This window comes from Choloepus didactylus, chromosome 16 (genome assembly GCF_015220235.1).
Source record: "Choloepus didactylus isolate mChoDid1 chromosome 16, mChoDid1.pri, whole genome shotgun sequence".
NCBI lineage: Eukaryota > Metazoa > Chordata > Mammalia > Pilosa > Megalonychidae > Choloepus > Choloepus didactylus.
The window spans coordinates 86,476,791-86,504,767 of record NC_051322.1 but is presented as its reverse complement, the minus strand read 5'-3'; the positions used below and the strand labels follow the sequence as shown (position 1 = coordinate 86,504,767).

The 27,977-nt window shown below is 35.6% G+C and overlaps 1 pseudogene; it reads right to left on the bottom strand.

Annotated features, from left to right (window-relative positions):
- Positions 1-127: 127 nt before the first annotated feature.
- LOC119511434 lies at positions 128-27,977 on the bottom strand (annotated as a pseudogene).

Genomic DNA, 27,977 nt, shown 5'->3' with positions numbered 1-27,977 from the left:
ACTGTATATAAGGAAGTGTCTCTCCTAAGTGAAACCCAACCAAGGACACTGGTGACCTGAAGCACGCAAGACCTTCATAATAGTGCCATGCACACCAGGCCATTGACCCAGAAAAACAACACCAAACTTAACCACCAAATATGACATATCTGATCCTTTGCACCCATTTTTGGTGACATGGGGCAAGCAGAAGAATTTCAAAGCAGGCAGGCACAGTGATATGTGCCTAAAAATACTAACATTGTGTGAGCTAACACTGTTGAGCACTTACTATGTGCAGGCATAGTAATAAGACTATAACAGGTAGGTTTATGAGTTATTGAATGTAACTGTTGATAATTAGGATATGATATTGCTTCTGAGACTTTGTTTCATTAAAATTGTGATGTAATAGTTGCTCCACATTACATTTCCATTTTTGCATGTCAATAAAAGTAAAATATCAGATTTGAAGTTTAAATTCCTTTATTTAGGAGCAAGAATTCAGGGTAATAAACATAGAAATAGCTCATCATCACAGGAATGGTTCTTGAAATAGGACCCTGAAATGGAGTTTGGGGTATAAAATACTTATTAAGGATTAACAACCATGAAAAGAAGGGGGAGAAAGCAGGATTGGGTGGGGGAGAAATCAAACTGCAAAACAGGCCTGGCAAAACCTTGGCCTACCCAGCTCAGAATTCTGGAGAGCATATTGCCTGTCAGAGTGTCCCACATCAAGCTGAAATGACTAGGCATTTATATTCCTGCCTATCTCAGTCCACAACATGGACTATGGAGGCAGATGTGGGGGAGCTGATAGCTGGAGTCTGTCTTGACCTCATTTCCCTCAGCCAGATAGAAAGTCCATCCTCAATGGGCAACCTGGGTAGCATGTCTCCAAATCTACAATGCAATGTTCTGTAGTCACGTTTTCACTTTTTGTTTAGTTTTAATGATTTATCTATGAGTTCACTAAGGAGGACAATATGCATTTTTCTATGATTTACCTAACACCAAGTATAATACCAATTATACATCATTTTTGAAACTACAATGCATAACCTTTCATACACTTATCAAGAAAAAATAAACTCATTGGAATTTTGTTAATTTTTCTAACATACTTGGTTTTTCAAATCATTCTGAATCCATTTTTTACAAATATGATTTAATTGAAATAGGATTAAAAATGTAAGAGTCCTTAAGGAAAGATGAGTTATATTTCTCACTCTTTGAGAGGTAATGATACTGATTTTCAAGAAAGTCATTTTGTCTTTCATAAATTCAAGGAGATTATTTCCCAATGTCTTATGAAGATGTTGAGTTCCTAGTTAAAAATACATATAAGTGCTTTTCCAAAACTTAACAATAATAAATTAATTAATATACCCAACCTGACACTTTAAAGCATCATGATGATAACCTCTTGTAAAAACACCACATAGAGACACACCATTTGGCATGTTTTTGGTAAAATGATTCTGGAAAATTGCTACCACTTGATTAGCAAAGGCCCGATTGACAAAGAGAGAGATTCACTAGTCATATAATAGAATACAGATATGTGAAACCTTAGAGAACAACACAATCTTTCTAAAAGAATGTTCCTTTATTAATGTAGGAAATTAATAATCCTTTTCTTATACCCATCTACACTAGATACACTAAAGTGTTCTGGACTAGCATGTAATACTTATTGAAAATGCTCAAACTATAGTAAATGGAAAAAAAAACGGATGGCTTCATCAGAAGGAAAAAAATGAAAATGATCCCTACACATCAGAACAAACTGTTGGATGCATGCATGATCAAAGTTTAGAGAAAAGCTGTGAGTTTTCTATATAAGAAAAGGTCAAGTTAAGACATAGCCCAAATAGATTTGTGGCTCATATGTTTGAGGACTTATCGAATTTCTTCAGTTTGAATATATATATCAATGAGTAGAACCATGCTCTAGCTCAAGGAAATAGCCTAGCCAGTGGATTGTGAGTGTGGAGTAGCCTACAGATCTCTCTCTATTTCATACTTCATGCAAAAAAACACAAAAATGTCCATGTAGATTAAAACATGAATTTTAAAATGTGACTATAAGAGTACTGAAAGTGAACATTTTCATATATTTTCACACTTTTGAGCACACACCAGAAACTCTCAATGAAAATATTGATATATCTAACTATACAAAGATATTAATTAAGCATTATTATCATTAAAATAACTTAAATATAGTAAGAGATAAAATGATAAATGTGAAAGAATATTTGTTACATTTATATCAGAGAAAGGGTTAATAAGCTTTTTATGTAAATCTCTGATAAATCAATAAAAACACAATGACCTTCAAGAAAAAGAAAAATGGGAAAATGTAACAACCGGTAATTCACAAAAGAAGAAACACCAATGCACCAAGATCATATTTATAGATGCTCAAATCACTATTAATCACAGAAATGTAAAGTTAAGTTTAACAGTTTTCACCTATAATTATGGCAAAACTTTTCATAGACGTCAAGGATTCAATTTTTTAGAAGAGTAATTTGGCAATAAGATTGCATTTGACCTAGCACTGTTGCTTCTAGTAACTTTAGTTTTGCTTCTTATATTTTATTAGTATCATGCAATGGGCTCATCTTGCATTTATCATTATGAAAAACAAAGAAAGCTTAATCAAAAATGAAGTATTAATTTAAATTGATCAGATAGTTCAATTCAGTTCTAATGCTAACCACAAGTCACTCTATAGCCACACATTTTTTCTACAGACTAAAATGGAAAGAATTAGTCAACCCAACTAAACAGGTCTTTCTTAACAATAACCAAATTAAATTCAAAGGGTCAATGATGAGAACATGCAAACTTCCTGTAAATCAACCTCTCTCCTAAATGACAAAGACTGTCTTTCTCTGTTTTCAACTTCAAAATCAAGCAATGCTAGACATAAAAGAAATATGGCAAAATGAGCTCTTTTGAGAGACAGGCCAGTTACTAATACCCAACAGCACTTCAGATACATCCCATAAGCCCTGCTCAGGCAAGGTTAGATCCTCTGGGGACTTGCAAAATAGCCCAACAAAAGTGTGACTTCTTCTCTCAATCCAAGCAGAATACTTAAGGCAACATGTGATGGCCAGACTTTTTCCTTCCTGTGGTTCTGAGGAAAGTATTGTCATGGCTCTGAAACTGGAAGGGGAACATGCAGGTTAAAAAATAAAGTCAAACAGACCCCCCATGTGGCCATGTGCAATATTTGAAAATAGGAGTTTTGGGATAAAAGAGAAAATTATAGTCACTTAGGCACTACCTTTGTTGGTGCAAGATACACAACTACCCCTTCCTCACTCTCGTTCAAGACTTTCTCCAGGCAAGTAGGAAGCATAGGTTTTTTTTCCTGAAGATGTCAGTGCAATAATCACTGCTGATTCATTATTATCCAAAACATCAAGGAGCTTTCACTGCAGTTTCAGAGGACAATTTGTGTCAAGAAAGTGAGCATTATATTACCAAAGTAGATTAAAATACTTTCAATATGGTTATCTGAACCTCAAATGGAATGACTGGGTGCTGTAAACACATAGAGAGATTTACAGGAAAATGAGAAGAACCTGTGTCATTCTCCAAGAAGAGATCATTTTATTCTATTAAGTATCTGGAAGGTGGGTTTTCTGCCTAAAGCATAGAGAGTGGAAAAAATGGACAGTGAGGCTGAAGAAAATACTATCATTTTTATTGGAAAGACATTTTTTTCTAATTACATGTCATTTAGTAAGTGCAGAATTGCTGTGAGAAATTAAGTTCTAAGAAGTAGCTAATATGTAATTATCTAATGGTAAAAAATGACAGGATAGAAAACTTAAAAGACTCATACTTTTACTATTTATTTCCTATTTTCTATAAAGAAAATGCCAAATACTTACCTTGGAGAGCATGTGAAAGCTTCATGGGCTCTCATTTCATCAGCCTATGCTTTTATCACATCAAAAAAATGACTAGGCAAAGAACCAAAAGCCTGTCTGATGGGCAGAATATGAAAAAAGACCCCACCATATGCTCCCTGTTCAATCCAGGTCCACACCTGGCCATCACTCAGAGCAAAGTGGGCCTCAGAAGAATGACAGTGAGCAGGGCAGTCGTGGGGACCACCTGGCTGCATTGTGCCCTGCATTGAATTGAGGAAATGATCCTCCAGCTCTAGAAAAGGAGGCATGAATTCTTAAAGATGTTCCACCATCATCAACATAAGAAAGATAAAGTGAGACTCTGCATGGGACATGCAATTAGACTGAATCTATGAAATCACATTTTTTGTAGGTAAAAATGTTCAATTTATCAGCAATTTTATACAGTTCAATCTATACAGGAAGACACTTTTATTTCAAATTTTATATCAATCAATATTGATGTTACATACATTGGTAGAATAGCTACTACAGTGACATGTGATGTGTGAAACATCTAAATACTTGTCATACTGTTTACACTACTCAAATTTCTCTGCATACATTTATTATTTGCATATGAATTCCTACTGGCACACACAAAACCTGGAGGTTGCTCCCTAATGATGTGCCTGGATGTCACATCAAAAACATATATGTGAATCCAACAAGAGGTCTCCAAGAAAATGGTCTATAAATAAAAATGTCAATTTCTTTACATGGAAAATGTCTACATTTCACATTTTCAATGACAGAATGATTTTAAATGGCTGTGTCATTATGCAATACTAAGAAGTTCATGCCAAATATAATAGGTGGAGACACAATCATGAGAACCTCTTGAGATCACATTTAAGAAGAAAATACAAGAATGTTAGTTTCACTTCACATAATTACCTGCCAAGTGTCAGGAATAAAGTCCAGAACTCAGGGGTCTGGATTGTTTATCTCATCTCATGTCGAATGATGGTCCATGAATTGTAGTTGAAACTGAACTGCACCAATGCCAGTTGAATATTTATTCTTTTTCTTCTGTTTTTTTGTCTTCTACAATCTTTATTACTTATTTTGAAAGAGATTTTAAATACAAAATTTAAATAATTAAAATATTTTACTACCTCTTATGAGAAAAGCATTTTTACCACATTTTAAACTGTCATATTTATCAAAGAATTTCTTTGCCACTGAAATCACCTTAACTATGAACAAATTAGCAGACATCAAGATTTTCAAACACACGTCTTTGTATATAGCCTCAACCTGATATAAAGACTGTTGAACAATCACATTATAGTTTCAGGTTATTTTGCTAAAATTAAGTGTAGGATTTGTTTTAATGGTCTCCAGAGATTATCTGGCATTTAATCTGTTTTTCCAGGTAAACATTTATACAAACTTCCTAATTCTTGATTACTTCAAGGTTGGGTAGCTTGATTACTAATAATAACTATGAATGCAGTAAATGTTTTCAGTAAAATACAATCTAGAAGAGATGACTATTTACAAGACATTATGTATATGCAATAATTACTCTAGTATATTAAAATGGAGATATTTAAACACATTACCTGCCAACTCATCAAATCCTAAATACTTAAGACATCTGGCTATAAGTTGATGATCTTCTTCTTGCAAAAGTTCTGGATATTTTTCCATTAAGGAGTGGATCCATTTCATCATTTGAAAAGCTATATTTTGATCCTTTGAAGTTTTGCCTCTGTAGAGAGTAAATAGAATTGCTTTATAAAGATGATCACAACTAACAAATGTTTCATTACCTAAGATTAACCATTCAGTCTATCAATTAATTGATAGACTATTTAAACTCACTATCTTAGTTGATAATAATGATTTATTTAGAGGAGAGAGGACTGACCTTATTGACTAATATAACTTTAAAATGCAACTATCCTCACTTCATCACCTGCAGGGATAATAGGAAGTAGCAGAGCAAGTGTTTGGATAAAAAAGAAAACCTTCATAGTTCTTGATAGAAATAAGATCATTAAAGCTCAGGTTTGTATAAGTTTCTAGGAAACAATCTTCCCTCCACCTATTATTTTCATATTACTTCTCTACTATGCTCAAATAAAAATATGTATATGATTTAAATATCTAGTCAAAATTGTAACATTTTTTGAATCCTACTCTTGTCTATGGATAACTATTTGCAGTAATCACTTCAACCCTCCCAGTTAGTCAGTCAATTTTAACCTCCAAATACAGACTTTGTTAATCCCTGTCCATTACCGTATGTTGAGTTGTGTCATGTGTATCCTCTTCATTTCACTGCCACTGCCAATGCTTTCATACTCAGTAGGTTGGGGCTGTTTTGGTGCCCCATTTCTTCTAAAAACCCCATGTTTAATATGGTTAACAAACATTACTGAACTCCTACTGAATGCTATAAGAGGGTAAAAAAGCAACATAATGTTGAGCACTTACACTCCAGTTGTTTGTTGTCCACATGCAGGGACCATGCATAGCCCTTGACCTCCCCAAATGGAGCACTAGAGGCAACAGAAATTTATGTTAACTGTAATATTTGAGGAAGACTTTATGGAAAACATGCCCCATATAATGGACTTGGAAGATAGGTAGAATTTTAGGAAGATGAAAGACAAGGAGGAGAATATCTGTAGAAAATACTGCTAGCTATCTACTCAATATATATCACCCAATGTTCCTTACATATCCCTAAAGCAATAAAATCTGCAATGTGCCAAGACTAAAAAAATCTACATTTTCCAATACACCTTACAGTTAGATGTAGACCTGTGACTAGGTTCTGGTTTATGACATCTAAGTAAAAGTTTTTTTCATGAAATTTCTAGGAAAGATCTTTAAAGGGAAACATACTGCTGGAATGAAAAGTTTTTGTCTTCTTCCCTTTCTCCTAATATCTGCTAGAATGGAGCCATCCAGGAATATGGGGCAGTTTAAAGAAGGAAAGCCAATCACCAAGGATAATGGGGTGTAAAGTAGAAGAAACTGGTCACTAATGGCTCATTGGAGCTGCCCTAGCAACCCAGGAATGGTTGCCTCTGGACTTCTAAATGTGAGTGAAATAAACTTCTATGTTCTTTAGGCCACTGTCAACTCTAATCTCTCTTAGGCAGCCAACTGCAAATCTGAACATCCTGGTTGGGGCAAAATACATAAGCTAAAGCTCATACCTCTCACTATCATGCTATACTGAGGGCAGAATTCAGGATACAATGAATGGGGACAAAAAAAAAAAAGCTAAGAACTTGGTGAGCATGTGTAAAATGCATTTGAGTGTGGACATGCTCCATACTGAGAGATCAGTGAGGTTTACTTAGAACTCTTGCCAGTTTGGGTGTGTTCTGACACCTGATCTTTTCAGCTGTTATCAATTCATACATCTCTACCCAGCCCTCTTTCTCCCTTATCTTTCTCTTCCTGTGTCTTTTTTCTTTTCTACTACCTGCTATAGAGATTGATAAAGCACAGCAAATGGAAAGCCACAGCAACCTTCAGAAGAACTCCATGTGGTAGGCAAGCATGATTCTACTTTTGCACTGGGGGAAAAATTATGCTTTGGATCTGCCAAGGGTGAGTGACAGATTCTTCCTGAGTGCCTCGCCATCTTTGTTGGTTCCCTTAATGATGCTCATAATTTGTAGATAGTTCTTTTTAAAACACTGTCATTGATTTTGCTTTTGAATATGCAAAATATTTGCTCTAGGACCCTCTCTGAGATTTCATTACACATTGGTAAAATAGAAACAATAATTCTTGTCTTGGAGGTTTTTGTAAAGATAAAATCAGATTATGTATGCAAAGCTTCCATGCAAATTTCCAGTTAATAAATGCTAGCTATAATCATTATATTTTTATTCATTTTCCAATTCAGTGAAGCAAAAAAATAGAACTCCATACCTTTATCTTGGCAATATTTTTTCCATGCTTCCAAGCACACAGCTAACCCTACCATTTCAACTTGAAATTTCACTGAATTACTTCTACATGGTTTCAAAAAATCTTCCAACTTCTTTATCCTAGAGTTTAAATTCTCTTTCATTTTCTGTTCAATAGAAAATGTGAGAGCATTCCATTTTTGTTCTTCTTTGGCAAATAACATCTTATTCTCTCTAGTAATTATTTCAGCTTTGGTATCCTGCCCAAAAAGGAAAGAAACATGTCATGAAACATGATGGAAGTAGGCCAAATGACATTTCATTAAGAAGACAGTATTTTTAAGGTTATATTGATGACTTTTACCATCATCATATTCTTGAATAGGCACAATTTTAGTTTCCATAACTGTTTCTTATAATCAAAGCCTCTGTTAATTGAAAACTTAGGAAAATTCAATTTGGTAAATATGAAGGTTTTCTTAAGATAATGTTCTAGATTTCCAATGCCATAGATTATATATAAAGGAGTATATGTTATAAAATCAATGAGACACTAGATGGAGGTTCTTTCACATCTCCATGCACTGGTACCTGTTGCTTTCTTGGAATCCCCTTTCCTCTTTCATTCCTCTCCAGTCTCCTCTCTAACCTCTTTTCACCTTTGAAGATCTTTCCTAAACCCCTCCCTGACTCTCCCTGGCCTGCTTTTCTGTTATAATCCAAGCATCTCTCTATAAGGTACTCACCAACATGTCCTGTAGTCATGATTTACTTACCATTCTTCCCCTCTACACTGAGATTCTCAAGTCAAGAATGTACCATGTTCATCTGACTGTCCCAGGTACAAGGCAGTTCATCCATAATGTTTGATGAATGAATGAGGAAAGGGAGGGGAATGAAGCAAAGTTGCTGATAGAAGAACAATATAAATCCAACTGATTTGTTTGGGAAACTAGAAGTGCATTAAAGATTGACTTAAAATGCCCATTGGAACTACTTTTACTATGTTTAACAAATTGATTTACTACTCCACCAATTAAAACTCTTCTAATAGCAAAAGAATTTCAACAAAATCTCCATTATACCACTTAATCATGATATTATATGTAAATGTTTCCTATAATGAAGTCAATTACAGTTATCACCACTTAACTGGTTTTTTCTGATCAATTTTATTTTAGTTTCATTTCCCATAACTTTCCCATGCTGACTTGGCAAAGGAAGATGTGCAGCCAACACCTCTGTTCATGATTGGTTTAGTTATGTGGGTGTTCACTCTAATATTTAAAACCTTTGACCTTAAGAAAAATTTTAGTATAAAGACTGCAGATGATTTTCCCAATTTTGAGGCCAGCAGAAATATACAGCAGCCTGATGAGATGTCCATTTTCATTAAAAAGATTGCAAAATCATTACCCTAAAATCATAAAATCACAAAATATAGTTTTAACATAAAAATTTCTTTACTCATATATTAATACTATCAGGACTATTAGCTGATTATTTTTCACATCACAAGTTATTAGTATCACTATCTCAAGAGTACATTTAAACTTTCCTTATTTACTCCCAGTACAATCCACAACTGGGAGAAGGGTTGAAGAATGACATCCTAAGAAGGAAGATCAGATGGTAAGAAATTGAGAGTTCTTACTTTCCACTTACACCAAGGTGGTGGACTGATTAATTACTTAAATATTTTGAAAAGTGTAGACAAACTTCATGATTCAAGCAAAAAAAGCAGAAAAGTATTTTATATCCATTTTATCCACCTATGTATAAAAAGTTTCTTGGTCACTAATTAGTAAACATCTATATTTTAACCTTATTTCAACATTTCTATATCCATGCCTTTATTCATTTAATGGTCTGTAATCTTTTTTAAATAAACATATTTTTATTATGCATAGGACCCATACATAACCTTTTATATGCAGGTTTAACTTTCTTAACAAGTAAGTAAAGTATTAAACAATCATATATAAAAGGAAAAAGCATAGCATTAAAAGAAACACTGAAGGGGGAACAAACATCAGCTTAAGAAACAGAAAAGCACAGTGAAAACACTTGATAGAATTTGCTAAACCTATAAAACTACATGTTCCTTTTTGCTCTTGCATTGACTGAAACCCTTCTTTGGCTCCATAGCCTGAGTTACAATGAGTTTTGATGAGACTGATTCTAGTGAATTCCCATAAAATCATTGGAAAACATGAAACTTTTGCACAGATTTAAGATTACTAGGATCCTTAGATTTTTCTGAAGAAAAAGAAAGACTTCAATTCAATGTAACATTCCTACATTTTTCATTAACATTATTACTGATTCTTCACACCATCCAACCCACACATGAACCTTTTAGTTTTGAAGCTATAATTTAAATTGATTACCTTTGCTAAAGGTGAATAATTAGTTCAGCTATCTCTTGTATGTAAAATAATTCCTGGTCTTATTATAATAGGAGGTGACAAAAAAGTCTTTCATGGTCCACCTCCAAAAGCAAATATAAGGGTGCTACCAAAAAATGGCAGATTCTGGACTTTACCTCTGCCATGTGCCCCAAAAATGGTATTGAGAAGAAAGAAGAGGCAGAGGTGAGAAGGTATCAAAAAGGACATTCTGGCTTCTTGCATCCCCATGTAGGAAAATCTCTGCTGGGGAAAACAGCCATAGAGTCAGGAGGTTGGCACATGAGAAAAGCAAAAATCTCATTCACTACTATAAAATCCAGTGACAGGAAATCCCAGCAATCCAGGTATGATTAACTCTCATACCAAAAGAAAACTCACTTAAAGGGAAAAAGTCTAGTTGATTAAAATTTTCTTTGCCTGAATCTACACATATCAAATCAAGCCACATTAAATATTCTTAATGGCTAACCTATAGTGTCACCTCACATCTTGCACAGTATTGGTAGCTAGTTATATTAGCAAGGATGGTAAGTATGCCATAGAAGCATGCTTACTGTGAACACTTTTACACTCATCTGAAATTATCAGCCCAAAGGGTAGGGTGAACATGGGAGTAGAAAAAGATGGGATGAAGACAAGGAATTAGCCAGAGAGACAAAACCCCTATTTCAGTCTCTGGTGACCCACTCTGAGTGGTTCCAAAGACCTCCTGTTGCAGTTTCAACCCCCTGAGCATGAACATAGATCAAATGCTTGCACTTGTTACCTGCCATCAATTGGACCCAGTGAAAGCAGCTGAAATTACTTGAAAGTCTATGGTTCTTCAATATGCTTGACTTCAAAGAATACTCAGATTTTTTAAACTACCACCCTTCCTTTAAACAGTTTTGACATTTGAGGAGACAGATATCATATTTGTGCACCTCCTCCTAAGACATCTGCATACCTATCTATGCACATCACTAAACAAAGTGGGTAATTTTTATTAACTTCCTTCCTGATAATACAATAAGTTTTTGGTATACAATAAAAAGCAGAAAGTGAAATTAATTTAATTTAAATGGATTTAATCAGAGTCGCAAAGCTTGCCATCAAACTGACACTTTACACCCAAAGCACAAGCAACAAAAGAAAAAATAGATAAATGGGAACTCCTCAAGCTTAGAAGTTTCTGCACTTCAAAGGAATTTCTCAAAAAGGTAAAGAGGCAGCCAACTCAATGGGAAAAGTTGAAATTCTCTATAACTCTTTCTCCTTTCTTTGTTTCTCTGTTGGTAGGGCTCCATTCAGTATCTGAAGTAGGGCAGGTCTTTTATTGGCAAACTCTCTCAGCATTTGTTTGTCTGTGAAAAATTTAAGCTCTCACTCAAATTTGAAGGAGAGTTTCACTGGAAAAGTATTCATGGTTGGAAATTTTTGTCTCTCAGAATTTTAAATATGTCATGCCACTGCCTTCTCGCCTCCATGGTGGCAGCTGAGTAGTCACAACTTAGTCTTATGTTGTTTCCTTTGTATGTAGTGAATTGCTTTTCTCTTACTGCTTTCAGAACTTGCTCCTTCTCTACAGTATTTGAGAGTCTGATCAGAATTTGTCTCAGAGTGGGTTTATTTGGATTTATTCTATTTGGAGTTTGCTGGGCATTTATGTTTTGTGTATTTATATTGTGTAGAAGGTTCGGGAAGTTTTCCCCAACAATTTCTTTGAATACTCTCTCTAGACTTTTATTGTTCTCTTTCCCTTCTGGGACACAAAAGAGCTTTAAGTTTGGATGTTTTATTTTATCTATCATGTCCCTGAGATCCATTTTTATTTTTTTTATTTTTTTCTCAATTCTTTTCTTTTGTTCTTTCATTTTCTGTTCTGTGGACTTCTAGGGCACTGAGACGTTGTTCAGCTTCCTCTAATCTTGTACTGAGAATATACAGATTCTTTTTAATTTGGCCAACAGTTTCTTTTATTTCATAAGATCCTCTACTTTTTAATTTACACTTGCAATGTCTTCTTTTTTTTTTTTTGCAGTTGATTTTTTTTTATCTGATGTTTAGAATTACAATCATCTCTTAAATGCCATGGTTTTTCTTTATTATAGTTCATTTGAATTAGTATCCAAATATGGTCAACATGGCAATGGGATGATGCCACTTTTTTTTATCTTCATTTTATTGAGATATGTTCACATACCATGCAGTCATACAAAACAAATTGTACATTCCATTGTTTACAGTACCATTATATAGTTGTACATTCATCACATAAATCAATCCCTGACACCTTCATTAGCACACACACAAAAATAACAAGAATAATAATTAAAGTCAAAAAGAGCAATTGAAGCGAAAAAGGACACTGGGTACTTTGTCTGTTTGTTTGTTTGTTTCCTTCCCCTATTTTTCTACTCATCCATCCATAAACTAGACAAAGTGGAGTGTGGTCCTTATGGCTTTCCCAATCCCATTGTCACCGCTCATAAGCTACATTTTTATACAATTGTCTTTGAGATTCATGGGTTCTGGGTTGTAGTTTCATAGTTTCAGGTATCCACCACCAGTTACCCCAATTCTTTAGAACCTAAAAAGGGTTGTCTAAATTGTGCTTAAGAGTGCCCACCAGAGTGACCTCTCAGCTCCTTTTGGAATCTCTCTGCCACTGAAGCTCATTTCATTCCCTTTCACATCCCCCTTTTGATCAAGAAGATGTTCTCCGTCCCACGATGCCAGGTCTACATTCCTCCCCGGGAGTCATATTCCATCTTGCCAGGGAGATTCACTCCCCTGGATGTCTGATCCCAGATAGCGGGGAGGGCAGTGATTTCACCTTTCAAGTTGGCTTAGCCAGAGAGAGAGGGCCACATCTGAGCAACAGAGAGGCATTCAGAAGGAGGCTCTTAGGCACAATTATAGGGAGGCTTAGCCTCTCCTTTGCAACAACTGTCTTCCCAAGGGTAAATCCTATGGTAGAGGGCTCAACCCATCAAACCACCTGTCCCCAATGTCTGTGGTCATGTTAGCAATCATCAAGGTGGGTTAGGCCAATACCCCTGCATTCTCCACAGGCTCCTCAAGGGGGCTCCACATATTTTTTTTCCTTGTTTTTTTTTTAACTTTTTGTTTTTTAAATCAACTGTATGAAAAATAAAAAAATTAAAAAAAAACATACAATAAAAGAACATTTCAAAGAGACCATTACAAGGGAGTAAGAAAAAGACAACTAACCTAAGATAACTGCTTTACTTCCCACATGTTACTACTTTACCCCAAGAAAGTTACCTAATATAGAAACATTTCTGTGACCTTGTTCCTACTATATCCATCAGAAATTAACAGACCATAGTCATTCCTGGGCATCCCCAGAATGTTAAATACCTTATCTGTGCTTCTTGGAATATTGTTCCCCCTTCCTTAATTGCTCTCTATGGCTAGTTCCCTTACATTCTACATTATAAACCATTTGTTTTACATTTTTCAAAGTTCACATTAGTGGTAGCATACAATATTTCTCTTTCCGTGCCTGGCTTATTTCGCTCAGTATTATGACTTCAAGGTTCATCCATGTTGTCATATGTTTCACGAGATCATTCCTTCTTACTGCCGTGTAGTATTCCATCGTGTGTATATACCACATTTTATTTATCCACTCATCTGTTGAAGGACATTTGGGTTGTTTCCATCTCTTGGCAATTGTGAATAATTCTGCTATGAACATTGGTGTGCAGATATCTGTTCGCACCACTGCTTTCTGATCTTCCGGGTATATACCAAGAAGTGCAATCGCTGGATCAAATGGTAACTCTATATCTAGTTTTCTAAGGAACTGCCAGACTGACTTCCAGAGTGGCTGAACCATTATACAGTCCCACCAACAATGAATAAGAGTTCCAACTTCTCCACATCCCCTCCAGCATTTGTAGTTTCATGTTTCTTAAATGGCAGCCATTCTAGTCAGTGTGAGATGTTATCTCATTGTGGTCTCAATTTGCATCTCTCTAATACCTAGTGAAGCTGAAAATTTTTTTCATGTGTTTCTTGGCCTTTTGTATTTCCTCTTCAGAGAACTGTCTTTTCATATCTTTTGCCCATTTTATAATTGGGCTGTCTGTACTACTGTCATTGAGTTGTAGGATTTCTTTATATATGCAAAATATCAGTCTTTTATCAGATACATGATTTCCAAAAACTTTTCCCATTGAGTTGGCTGCCTCTTTACCTTTTTGAGAAATTCCTTTGAAGTGCAGAAACTTCTAAGCTTGAGGAGTTCCCATTTATCTATTTTTTCTTTTGTTGCTTGTGCTTTGGGTGTAAAGTCTAGGAAGTGGCCGCCTAATACAAGGTCTTGAAGATGTTTTCCTACATTATCTTCTAGGAGTTTTATGGTACTTTCTTTTATATTGAGATCTTTGGTCCATTTTGAGTTAATTTTTGTGTAGGGTGTGAGGTAGGGGTCCTCTTTCATTCTTTTGGATACGGATATCCAACTCTCCCAGCCGCATTTCTTGAAAAGACCATTATGACCCGGTTCAGTGACTTTGGGGGCCTTATCAAAGACCAGTTTGCCATAGATCTGGGGGTCTATCTCTGAATTCTCAATTCAATTCCAGTGATCTATATGTCTATCTTTGTGACAGTACCATGCTGTTTTGACAACTGTGGCTATATAATAAGCTTCAAAGTCAGGGAGTATAACTCCTCCCACTTCGTTTTTCTGTTTTAGAGTGTCTTTAGCAATTCGAGGCATCTTCCCTTTCCAAATAAATTTGATAACTAGCTTTTCCAAGTCTGCCAAGTAGGTTGTTGGAATTTTGATTGGGATTGCATTGAATCTGTAGATGAGTTTGGGTAGAATTCACATCTTAATGACATTTAGCCTTCCTATCCATGAACATGGAATATTTTTCCATCTTTTAAGGTCCCCTTCTATTTCTTTTAGTAGAGTTATGTAGTTTTCTTTGTACAGGTCTTTTACATCTTTGGTTAAGTTTATTCCTAGGTACTTGATTTTTTTAGTTGCTGTTGAAAATGGTATCTTTTTCTTGAGTGTCTCTTCAGTTTGTTCATTTCTAGCATATAGAAACATGACTGACTTATGTGCATTAATCTTGTATCCTGCTACTTTGCTAAATTTGTTTATTAGCTCTAGTAGCTGTATCATTGATTTCTCAGGGTTTTCTAGATATAAGATCATATCATCTGCAAAGAATGAGAGTTTTACTTCTTCTTTTCCAATTTGGATGCCTTTTATTTCTTTGTCTTGCCGGATTGCCCTGGCTAGCACTTCCAGCACAATGTTGAATAACAGTGGTGACAGCGGGCATCCTTGTCTTGTTCCTGATCTTAGAGGGAAGGCTTTCAGTCTCTCACCATTGAGTACTATGCTGGCTGTGGGTTTTTCGTATATGCTCTTTATCATATTGATAAAGTTTCCTTCAATTCATAACTTTTGAACTGTTTTTATCAAAAACAGGTGTTGGATTTTGTCAAATGTTTTTTCAGCATCTATTGAGATGATCATTTGATTTTTCCCTTTCAAATTTTTAATGTGTTGTAATACATTGATTGATTTTCTTATGTTGAACCATCCTTGCATGCCTGGAATGAACCCCACTTGGTCATAGTGCATGATTTTTTTAATGTGTCTTTGGATTCGATTTGCAAGTATTTTGTTGAAGATTTTTCCATCTATATTCATTAGGGAGATTGGCCAGTAGTTTTCCTTTTTTGTAGCATCTTTGCCTGGTTTTGGTATTGATTGGGGTGGAACAAGATGGCAGATTGGTGAGCTGTATGTTTTAGTTACTCCTCTAGGAAAGTAGGTAGAAAGCCAGGAACTGCGTGGACTGGACACCACAGAGAAATCTGAGTTTGGGCATAATTCATACAACACTCCTGAAAATGTGGAACTGCTGAGATCAGTGAAATCTATAAGTTTTTGCAGCCAGGGGTCCTGCACCCCTCCCTGCCAGGCTCAGGCCCATGGGAGGAGGGGCTCTCTGCTACAGGAAGGAGAAGGGAGAACTGCAGTGGCAGCCTTTATCGGAAACTCATTCTACTGATCCAAACTCCAACCATAGATAGACTGAGACCAGACACCAGAGAATCTGAGAGCAGCCAGCCCAGCAGAGAGGATCCAGGCATAGAAAAAAACAGCACAAAAAACTCCAAAATAAAAGCAGAGGATTTTTGGAGTCCTGGTGAACATAGAAAGGGGAAAGGCAGAGCTCAGGCCCTGAGGCTCATATGCAAATCCTGAAGAAAATCTGATCTCTCTGCCCTGTGGACCTTTCCTTAATGGCCCTAATTGCTTTGTCTCTTAGCATTTCAAGAACCCATTAGATCTGTGAGGAGGGTCATTTTTTTTAAATCTTTTATTTCTTTTTCTAAAACAATTACTCTAAGAAGCCCAATACAGAAAGCCTCAAAGACTTGCAATTTGGGGCAGGTCAAGACAAGAGCAGAACTAAGAGAGTTCTGAGATAAAGGCAATAATCCAGTGGCTGAGAAAATTCACTAAACACCACAACTTCCCAAGAAATTGGGGGTGTCTGCTCACAGCCATCATTCTGGTTGACAGGAAACACTCCTGACCGTTGCCAGCCCCAAAGCCCAGAGCTGCCCCAGACAACCCAGTGTGACAGAAGTGCTTCAAATAACAGGCACACACCACAAAACTGGGTGTGGATATTAGCCTTCCCTGCAACCTCAGCTGATTGTCCCAGAGTTGGGAATGTGGAGCAGTGTGAAATAACAAAGCCCCATTCAGCCATCATTTCAGCAGACTGGGAGCCTCCCTACACAACCCAGCAGCCCAGAACCAGCCTGGGGGGACAGCACTCACCTGTGACATAGCACAGTTATCCCTCAACAGAGGACCAGGGGTTGCACGTCCTGGAAGACGGACCCACTCACAAGTCTCAGGAGCCATATGCTAATACCAAGGACTAGTGGGTCAGTGGCAGAGACAAACTGTGGCAGGACTGAACTGAAGTATTAGACTATTTCAGCAGCTTTAAAACTCCAGGATCACCAGGGAGATTTGATTGTTAGAGCCAACCCCCTCCCTGACCACACAGAAACACACCCCATATACAGGGCGGGCAACACCAACTACACACACAAGCTTGGTACAACAATTGGACCCCACAAGACTCACTACCCCACTCACCACAAAGGCAAAGCAGGGGAGAACTGGCTTGTGGAGAACAGGTGGCTCATGGATGTCACCTGCTGGTTAGTTAGAGAAAGTGTACTCCACAAAGCTGTAGATCTGATAAATTAGAGATAAGGACTTCAATTGGTCTACAAATCCTAAAAGAACCCTATCAAGTTCAGCAAATGCCAAGAGGCCAAAAACAACAGAAAATTATAAAGCATATGAAAAAAACAGATGATATGGATAACCCAAGCCCAAGCAACCAAATCAAAAGATCAGAGGAGACACAGCACCTAGAGCAACTACTCAAAGAACTAAAGATGAACAATGAGACCATAGTACGGGATACAAAGGAGATCAAGAAGACCCTAAAAGAGCATAAAGAAGACATTGGAAGACTAAATAAAAAAATAGATGATCTTATGGAAATTAAAGAAACTGTTGACCAAATTAAAAAGATTCTGGATACTCATAATACAAGACTAGAGGAAGTTGAACAATGAATCAGTGACCTGGAAGATGACAGAATGGAAAATGAAAGCATAAAAGAAAGAATGGGGAAAAAATTGAAAATATCAAAACAGAACTCAGGGATATGATAGGTAGTATAAAATGTCCAAATTTAAGACTCATTGCTGTTCCAGAAGGGGAAGAAAAGGGTAAAGCTCTAGGAAGAGTATTCAAAGAAATTGTTGGGGAAAACTTCCCAAATCTTCTAAACTACATAATACACAAATCATAAATGCCCAGTGAACTCCAAATAGAATAAATCCAAATAAACCGACTCTGAGACATATTCTGATCACACTGTCAAACACAGAATAGAAGGAGCAAGTTCTGAAAGCAGCGAGAGAAAAGCAATTCACCACATACAAAGGAAACAGCATAAGATTAAGTAGTGACTACTCAGCAGCCACCATGGAGGTGAGAAGGCAGTGGCACGATATATTCAAAATTCTGAATGAGAAAAATTTCCAACCAAGAATACTTTATCCAGCAAAGCTCTCCTTCAAATTTGAGGGAGATCTTAAATTTTTCACAGACAAACAAATGCTGAGAGAATTTGCTAACAAGAGACCTGCCCTACTTCAGCTACTAAAGGGAGCCCTACAGACAGAGAAAGAAAGAAAGGACAGAGAGACTTGGAGAAAGGTTCAGTACTAAAGAGATTCGGTATGGGTACAATGAAGGATATTAATAGAGAGAGGGGAAAAATATATCTGACAAACATAAACCAAAGGATAAGATGGCTGATTCAAGAAATGCCTTCATGGTTATAACGTTGAATGTAAATGGATTAAACTCCCCAATTAAAAGATATAGATTTGCAGAATGGATCAAAAAAATGAACCATCAATATGTTGCATACAAGAGACTAATCTTAGACACAGGGACACAAAGAAATTGAAAGTGAAAGGATGGAAAGAAATATTTCATGCAAGCTATAGCCAAAAGAAAGCAGGTGTAGCAATATTAATCTCAGATAAAACAGACTTTAAATGCAGGGATGTTTTGAGAGACAAAGAAGGCCACTACATACTAATAAAAGGGGCAATTCAACAAGAAGAAATAACAATCATAAATGTCTATGCACCCAATCAAGGTGCCACAAAATACATGAGACAAACACTGGCAAAACAAAGGAAGCAATTGATGTTTCCACAATAATTATGGGAGACTTCAACACATCACTCTCTCCTATAGATAGATCAACAAGACAGAAGACCAATAAGGAAATTGAAAACCTAAACAATCTGATCAATGAATTAGATTTAACAGACATATACAGAACATTACATCCCAAATCACCAGGATATACATACTTTTCTAGTGCTCACGGAACTTTCTCCAGAATAGATCATATGATGGGACATAAAACAAGCCTCAATAAATTTAAAAAGATTGAAATTATTCAAAGCACATTCTCTGACCACAATGGAATACGATTAGAAGTCAATAACCATCAGAGACTTAGAAAATTCACAAATACCTGGAGGTTAAACAACACACTCCTAAACAATCAGTGGGTTAAAGAAGAAATAGCAAGAGAAATTGCTAAATATATAGAGATGAATGAAAGTGAGAACACAACATACCAAAACCCATGGGATGCAGCCAAAGCAATACTGAGGGGGAAATTTATAGCACTAAATGCATATATTGAAAAGGAAGAAAGAGCCAAAATGCAATGTCTTCTTTATGCTCTTCTAGGGTCTTCTTTATGTCACTTATATCCTGGGTCATGGTCTTCTTGATATCCTTTAAATCCTTTGCCATGTTTTTGTTCCTTGATTGTAGTTCTTTGGTTAATTGTGCCAGGTATTGTGTCTCTTCTGATATCTTGATTTGTGTGTTTGGGGTTGGTTTCTCCATATCATCTGGTTTCATCATATGCATTAAGATTTTCTGTTGTTTTTGGCCTCTTGGCATTTGCTTTGCTTGATAGGGTTCTTTCAAGTTGTAAAAAAAAGGGATACCAATCTTATTTTTCAGAAACACAGTTTAGTGGCATACACTTTCTCTAACCAGCAGATAGCATCTGTGCATCTCCTATACCCCTCAAGTCAGTTCTCCACCTTGTCCCCACGGTGTGTGGGGAAATGATTCTTGTGGGGTTCAGTTGGAGAACTCAGTTTGGGTGTGTTGCTGGAGCCATCCACCCTGAATGAGGGGCGTGGGTATGGGTGGCCAGGGAGGATGGGCAGCTTTAATATTCAAATCCGCCAGGTTCCTGGAGATCCAAGGCTGCAGGTAGAGTCTACACCTTCATTTCATTTCAGCCCCAGACCCTCTCTCTCACTGTCCCACAAACCACCAGACTTGGCATAATGTCCCTAGGTTCTCCAAGCAGGTCCCCCTGCCCAGCCACGATCCTCCAGGACCTCTGCTGAGGGAATGCCATGCTACTTCACCAGTGCACGTCATCCCTCAAGGGAAGCCCCAGGCCACCGTGCCATGCCAGTGTCATCTCAGCATGGTGCAAATATGGCCAAACGTGGTGTCTCAACAACTTCCTCCTCACACAGTTCCTCCTTCCCAGCTCCGGGACAACTGGTGGGGCTCTGGGCTGTGGGCATGGCCCAGGCAGGAGTTTATCCAGCCCTCTTGGTAACCAACTGCTTGCTGCAGGATTTCTTTCTGTTTCTGTCTCTCCCCACCGTTCCCCTGTCCTGGAGGGTATCTGCAGCCAGCTATCTTCCAGGCCAGACACCAAGAGTCCAGCCCAACCCCCTCTAGCTGTGTTTCACTGCATGGTTCCCACTTTCGCAACTGCAGGTGCTCCTGGGTTTTTCCTTTTTTTTTTTTTTTTTTTTTCAGAAGAGCCAGTTTGTCTCCAAACACCAAGCCCTGGGTTCCCCAGACTGCTGTGTGCCTGCAGGCCTTCCAACCAGCTTACTCACTCATTTCAGAATGCAGACTCCCAGTTTCACCAAGTATACAGCCCCTGTGGAACTAGTAGACCTTATCCAGCTGGCATATCACTGTAACTGGTATTCTGGGTCACTGTGGTTTTTATCTAGTGTTTTTCATGGAGGTGTTTTTTGCCCCGTCTCACCAAGCTGCCATCTTAGTTTCTTCTTCACTCCTTACACTTTTGTATAAATTTGATGGTTGGCTTTCCCCTTTCTGCAAAGAAGGTTTTTAGAATTTTGATTGGGATTGCATTGAATTTATAAATTGCTTTGGGTAGGACTGATATCTTCCAGTCCATGAACACAATATCTTTCCATTTATTTAGATCTTCCTTAATTTATTATGGCATTGTTTTGTAATTTTCTGTGTACATTCTTGGTTAGAGTTATTCTTAGACATTTGATTCCTTTAGTTGCTATTGTGGATGGAATTTTTTTCTTGATTTCTTCTTCCTATTATTCACTACCTGTGTATAGAAGCACTACTGATTTTATGGTATTGATCTTGTATCCCACCACATTGTTGAATTCATTTATTAGCATTAAGATTTTGTTGTGGATTTGTCTGAATTTTCCGTATATAGGATCATGCCATCTGCAAATTAGGAAAGATTTACTTCTTCCTTTTAATTTGGGTGCTTTTCATTCTTGCCTAACTGCTCTGGCTAGAACTTCCAGTAAAATTCTGAATAACAGTGGTGAAAGTGGGCATCCTTGTCTCATGCTGATCTTGGAGGGAAAGTTTCAGTCTTTCACCATTAAATATGATATTAGCTGTGTGTTTTCATACACTCCCTTTAACATGTTGAGGAAATTTCCTTCTCTACCTAGTGTTCTACGTGTTTTTATCAAGCAGGGGTGCTGGATTTTCTCAAATGCTTTTTATGCATTAACTGAGATGATCATGTGATTTTGTTCCATCATTCTGCTAATGTGGTGATTACATTAATTGATTTTCTTATCTTGAACCAACCTTTCATAACAGGGATAAATTCTACTGGGTCAAGGTGTATAATTAAAATGTTGTTGGATTTGTTTTTTTGTTGTGAAAAGCAGTAAAATGAAACTTTTAGAAGATAATATCTGAAGAGAATATCTTCAAGATTTTGAAGTAGAGAAAAACTTTGTAAGTAAGACATAAAAAGCACAACCTGGGAAGAATAAATTAACAAATGTAACTATTTTAAAATTATTTTAAATATCATCAAAAGATAATATTAAGCAAAGAAAAAGTCAAGCCACTTAGTGGGAAGTATTTGCAACTTCATAACTGATAAAGAACACTCATAAAAATATGAAGATTTACTTTAAATTGATAAGAAAAATCCACTCACAAAGTAAACATCCAAATGCCCAATATACCCCTGAAAATTAAAATTAAAATTACAATGAGACCCACTCAACTAGATCAGTAAAAATAAGAATCTGACAATATAAAGTGTTGCAGAGGAGATGGTGCAACATGTGGGCTCATACTCTGCTGGTGGGTACTGCTTTGGAAATTGTTTGGACAAAATATAAGGAAAATGACAATATTTCATGAACAAGGAATTCCACTCCTGGTGATACATCTTAGGACTAGAAAAACAATGTGTAAGGTTTTAGAAATAAGACTGAATTTTAAGAACTCTTACATACGTGGATCACAAGATGTGTGTACAAAATGTTCATAGCAGAACTATTAATGGAAGCACAAAATTAGAAACAACTCAAATGTCCACAAAAGTAGATACTATAATCAAAATATGTAATTTCACACAATACAATACAGAGAACAATAGAAATGAATGCTACAGAGATTAATCTTAAAACCATAACATGCAAAGTTAACTAGGCATGTAAGAAAACATGCTGTTTTTCCATTGATAACACATTAGAAGATTGGAAAACCCAGCTTATATTGCTTATGAATGAGCATAATGACATACACACATATAATGAAAAACATTCTAAGAAAATCTTAATAAAAATAGCAACACAGTAACCTCCAGAGGATGGGGCTATTATAATCTGCACTGCTTCCTGGATTTCTGAAGTGATGGCAACATTATTTATCTTAATTTACAGAGAAAGTTACACAGATATTTGCTTTATCATGCTTTGTTAACTCTGAATATTTGTTTTATATAACATGGACTGATCTATTTAACAATAAAATAAATGTAGAAAAAGAATGCAAAGATTGATTTAGATATAAATAATTATATTACACATATTGCTATATAGAGAGTGATAATAGCTAACATTATTTTAGAGTTTATTATGGACATTTGTGCAATTTCCAACTCTAACATTATGTACTCTTCAGAGAAACCCTATGAAGTAAGTAAGCCATTATTATTATGGCTACTAAACTGAAGCAAAGAGAGATTAACTTTCTCAAGTTCACACTTTTAAGTGGCAGAGCAAGACTAGAATGCAGGCAGCCTGCTTCCATTTTCTGTACTTTTAATGGTTAAGTCACCTTCCAGCAAAGAGTTACCTCTGTGTGTAAAATGACAAGATTTAATGTTCTTAAACATAACACTGAATTTAAAAGTTGTGAAATGTCTATGTTAAAGTATTTTGATTCTTATCTTTTGAGTTTGGTTAAAATACTAGCAAGAGTGATTCTTATCAAGTTCTCATGTCATTATAAATTCCACGCCCATCTCTGATTTATTGACTATTCTTTGACAGGTCAAACACACTCATAAATGTTGCAGTTTATTAACATAACTTTGTTACCAACAGGCTTCTGATGTCTATATCTGTTTTTCTTTTTTTTTCCTATTTTGACTAAAAGCTCTTTGATATCTTCTGTTTCCTCTCCACAGTACCTGTTTCAAATCTGTAAAGGATAAATACTTTAGTAAAATCAGAAATGAAGCATAAACATAGGCCTTTTGAAACAGGTTTTTTATAATTCTTTTCCTTGCTCTATTAAAATTAGGGTGTAATATACAGAAGGATGCAATTTTAGGAAATATAGGCTTATTAGTTGAGAATTTTACAGAAATTATTCATAATCAAGTCTAATGAAGTTGTTCTTGCTTTTATGTATTACTAAATCACACGTATTTTGCCAAACTAATAATTGAACTAATCACTGCACTCATCTTGCCTCCAGTAACAATCAGGGAACTCAGACTTTTGCTTGATTTTTCACTACTGTAGAATAGGTGCTTTATATAAAACCTGTAGACCAAAGCCTGAAAAAGTTATTTCAAATTAGTTTATTGCATCATTTTTTAACTGTATTTCAGTGATGGGATTAGTGAAACATGAATAAATATTTTATTTTTAAAGAAATTTTTCTTCAACTTACTATCTTTTTATGCTAATCTCTATAATTTAACCAATATTTAATTTGTAAATAAGAATTATAAAACCTTTTCTTTCATTCATCTTTCTCTTTTTTATGAGTTTTTACTGCCATGAGAATAATATATTTATAGTTCAGCTATCATACACAAGATGGATCAAGTCCTCTCTTGATATATCATTGATAAAATTCTCAAATCCACTTTAATTCTGTTTAAAAGATTGTTAGAATCATTGATCAACTTTGTCAGTGGGAGAATGAAAAACACTGAGTGGTGGAGAAGGGACTAATAGATTTTGGTGGCATAATCTATTAAAATTTTGGAAAAATTGCAACTGATTTTTTCTTCAGACTATTTTTTTACATTGAAAGGTGTACTGTCTTGGGACAGAAAGTGTAGCAGAAGTTTGGGATTACCTTCATGTTATGATCTGGTGTCCCTTTTTGGCACTATCTACTACTATCAGTAATCCTGAAGCTCTCACTAAGAATGAATTTTGAATTCATTATTGTTGCTATTAATGGACAAGTAATTTTATCTCATCTTTGATTCAGTAAATTTCTAAAACAAAATGAAATAAAACCTCCTCAAGTTAAGATTTATTTTCTTTGAGTTTGGTTATGTTTAACTGGAAAGCATCTCCTCTCATCACTTGACCTAATATAATTATACATCCTTACATGACACCTCATGCTGTGTTAGAGTGATTTAATTTTTCCATTTATTCTTTGATATTTACATTCTCAGAGAAAGTGAGAGACAGTTTAGAACTATCCTTCTTTTGTACTATGCATATCACTAACTTCCCCATGCAAAAAAGCTAGAAAAGTTTCAAAATTGGTCAAAACTTTATAACTGAAATAGATATAATTATTATATTTGGTCAATGAAATTCAAAGTTTCAGCCTTTGGTGATTGTTTAAAATTAACCACAGATTATTTTATTACACATACATTTTTAATACATTCAGGATTTAGAGAATATTTTTATTCTCTTAAAATGTCTTTTGAGCTTTTTATTTTCTTGAAAAGCAAGCAATGTCAATTTGTTTTCTGTGACAATACTTTTATTTCTTTCTAGATGGTTGCTGTTAATTTAAAGATACTGGGAACAGTTTGAGAGCAAAATGGAAAATTCTGGTCTATCACAAAATGCCTTGAAATGTTCAAAAGAACAACAAAACAATAGGACAGAAAAACTATCATACAGAATTAGATTGGGTATGATATCTTAATATAGGAGAATGGGAGCTCAAAATTATTATAATACTCTATGTGCTTGCATCGTATTTTGGCATCTTCTATATGCAAAACAATTTAGTCCTTAATAAAACCTTGAAAAGTAGTTGGTTTCATTTTTATTTGCAGACTATATAACTAGTCTCTAGGGGGTTAAATGACCTGCTTATGTCCACACAGCTAAATGATGGTGGATCTATCAACCTCTAAGATCAGGCTCTCCCATGTTTATCTATTTCAGTCTATGTGAATTCTGTATGTAATGTTAGTGTGATTAAGGAAGGAATAATAGCAATGAGAAATTTTCACTCCATATTTTTGTAAGAAAAAAGTAAAAACATATCCACAGGCAATTTTTGTCCATTGTGCAATGATTGCCTCAAAATATTCTATTTATATGTGGTTCAGTTCCATATTATCATTCTTGTTTCGTACCTCAGAAGTCTTCCCTTTCATGAATTTTCTTGATATTTGCATTATTCATTGTTACCCAATGCTTGACTGACTTTGCTTTAATTCTTTTTGGTGAAATGACTAACACGTCATTTTTTATCTTACCTCTACACTTGAAGCAAAGCCCTATCCATTATCTAAAAAATACTCTGTTGAGGCATAGCTCAAATACTATCTTGATTCCTCAGTTTCAAGTCCTATATTATTTCCTACATTATGAGATTTTTTTACAGTCTTTTAGTTATTTTTGTGTATGCCTTAATTTCCTTTGAAAACACTAGACATTCACAGAGACCATATCTTTTGATAATTTTATCCATATCTTAATATCTTATTCTTCTTATGCACTCAGTATGTTATTATTGAATTAATCAATGTTGCTATAGTTTATTTATGACTATTTTCATAATTTTCTATGGTAATATAAAAACATATTTTTCTGGCTACATTCAACCAAAATCTGCAGGTCCCCTGATGTGACATTCATATTTTCACTGAACAAATATTAAAGGGCCTAGTATATACTTTGTCCCACTCTAGTTCCTAGAAGTACAAGAGAAAACAAAAGCCTTTGTTTCATAGAGCTTACATTAAATTTTAATGTGAATAAAGGAAATAAACAAGATACCTAAGTAAAATAAATACAGTCAGATGATAACCCTATGAAAAAATAAAGCCAAGTATAATATTAATAGACATAATGGAATATCAATTATTTAGATTTGAAAAAAATGGACAATGAACAAAAGCTCATATCATCTTGTGACTTGTTATTCTCAATGATAGAGACATAATATAATAACAATAACAAATAATATTAATAATTAAAGTTACAAATTAAATAATCATATAACTATATAACTAGTTATTCATCCCATGCTTGTTTACACAAAGGCATGCTTCACAAGAATATATACAAAAATAAAGTAGAAAAATCATAATTAAAAACCAAGACCTGAAAGGCAATTATAGGTTATAACAGAAGATAAAGACAGGAGGAAAAGTAAAGCACAGTTATGTTTTATAGTTAAACTGACTTCTGTTAAAGGTTCTTCTCACTATTCAGCACTATTTCTAGAGCTGTATTGAGAATGAGCTCATGTACAGCTCTCCCTAGACTTGCTTGTATTCATAAAATAAAAGTTACATGAAAGCTTTGAAAACACAAAGAGAATGCAGTTATTTCAATCCTGTAATTATAGTATGGTACAAAGAGCACTACAATGATTTAGTAAAGTATGTGTGCTCTCTGAAGAATAATGACTTTGTTATTGAATACTATCACCACTTGCTGCACTTACAGTCAATCATGCAAGTATAAACCACTTTGGAAAGTGAGTAACTCTCCAGATTGTTATACATCTGCATAAAGAATGTGAAATTAATATTTTTGCATTTTATGGCTTTTAGATAAAGAAATATGGAATCCCTTTGGATCTTGGATTTTCTCCTCAGGAAAGCCTACTGCTTTATGATGCTGTGGTTCACATTTGGCCAGAATGTTCAAGAAGGCAGGTGTGTGTGTGTATATGCTGTGGCTGGCATCTAAGGTCCCTTGGCTACAGCAGCACATCAATATTAAGCAGACTGTCCAATAGCATTTATTCTGGTAATAGGTAAAGGCAGCCTAGCTCATTGTTAAGAGCATAAACTCTAGAGTCATTTTTCTCCAGAACTGGGAAATTATATTCTCTATATAGCATTTTGCCAAAAAGAAAGGATAATACCTACAACATGTATTTTTAAATAAGAAATACACAATTTTTTTTAAATATTTCTAAAGTTACCTGTAATGTCTTTTAAAAATGACATATGTCTTGGAAGTTAGTGTTGAGGAAAAAAAAGAACAATAATCTAGAGAACAGAACTGTCATCATATATGCAATTGAGGGTGTAACTGAACATTGGGGACGGGGGAATTAAGCAGTTTGATAAGTTTACGTGATAGTGGTGTATGTGGAAAATTTGGAAAGCATGATGACTACAATTTCCTTGGTATCTGTGGTCTTCCATTTTCTAGGAGTCAGAACCTGAAGAATTCATTTGCTTCAAAAATAGCCATCAAGAGGACAGATCCAAAGAACTATGAAGAGGAACCGAAAAGGAATCAAGGCCTCCTCAGGCGCTGGCGCCGCCGACACCCCCGCAGACACCCGCTGCAACCGCTGATTGGCTGCTGGTCCCGGCGTGCGGGCGGGCACTGGTCAGGCGCAT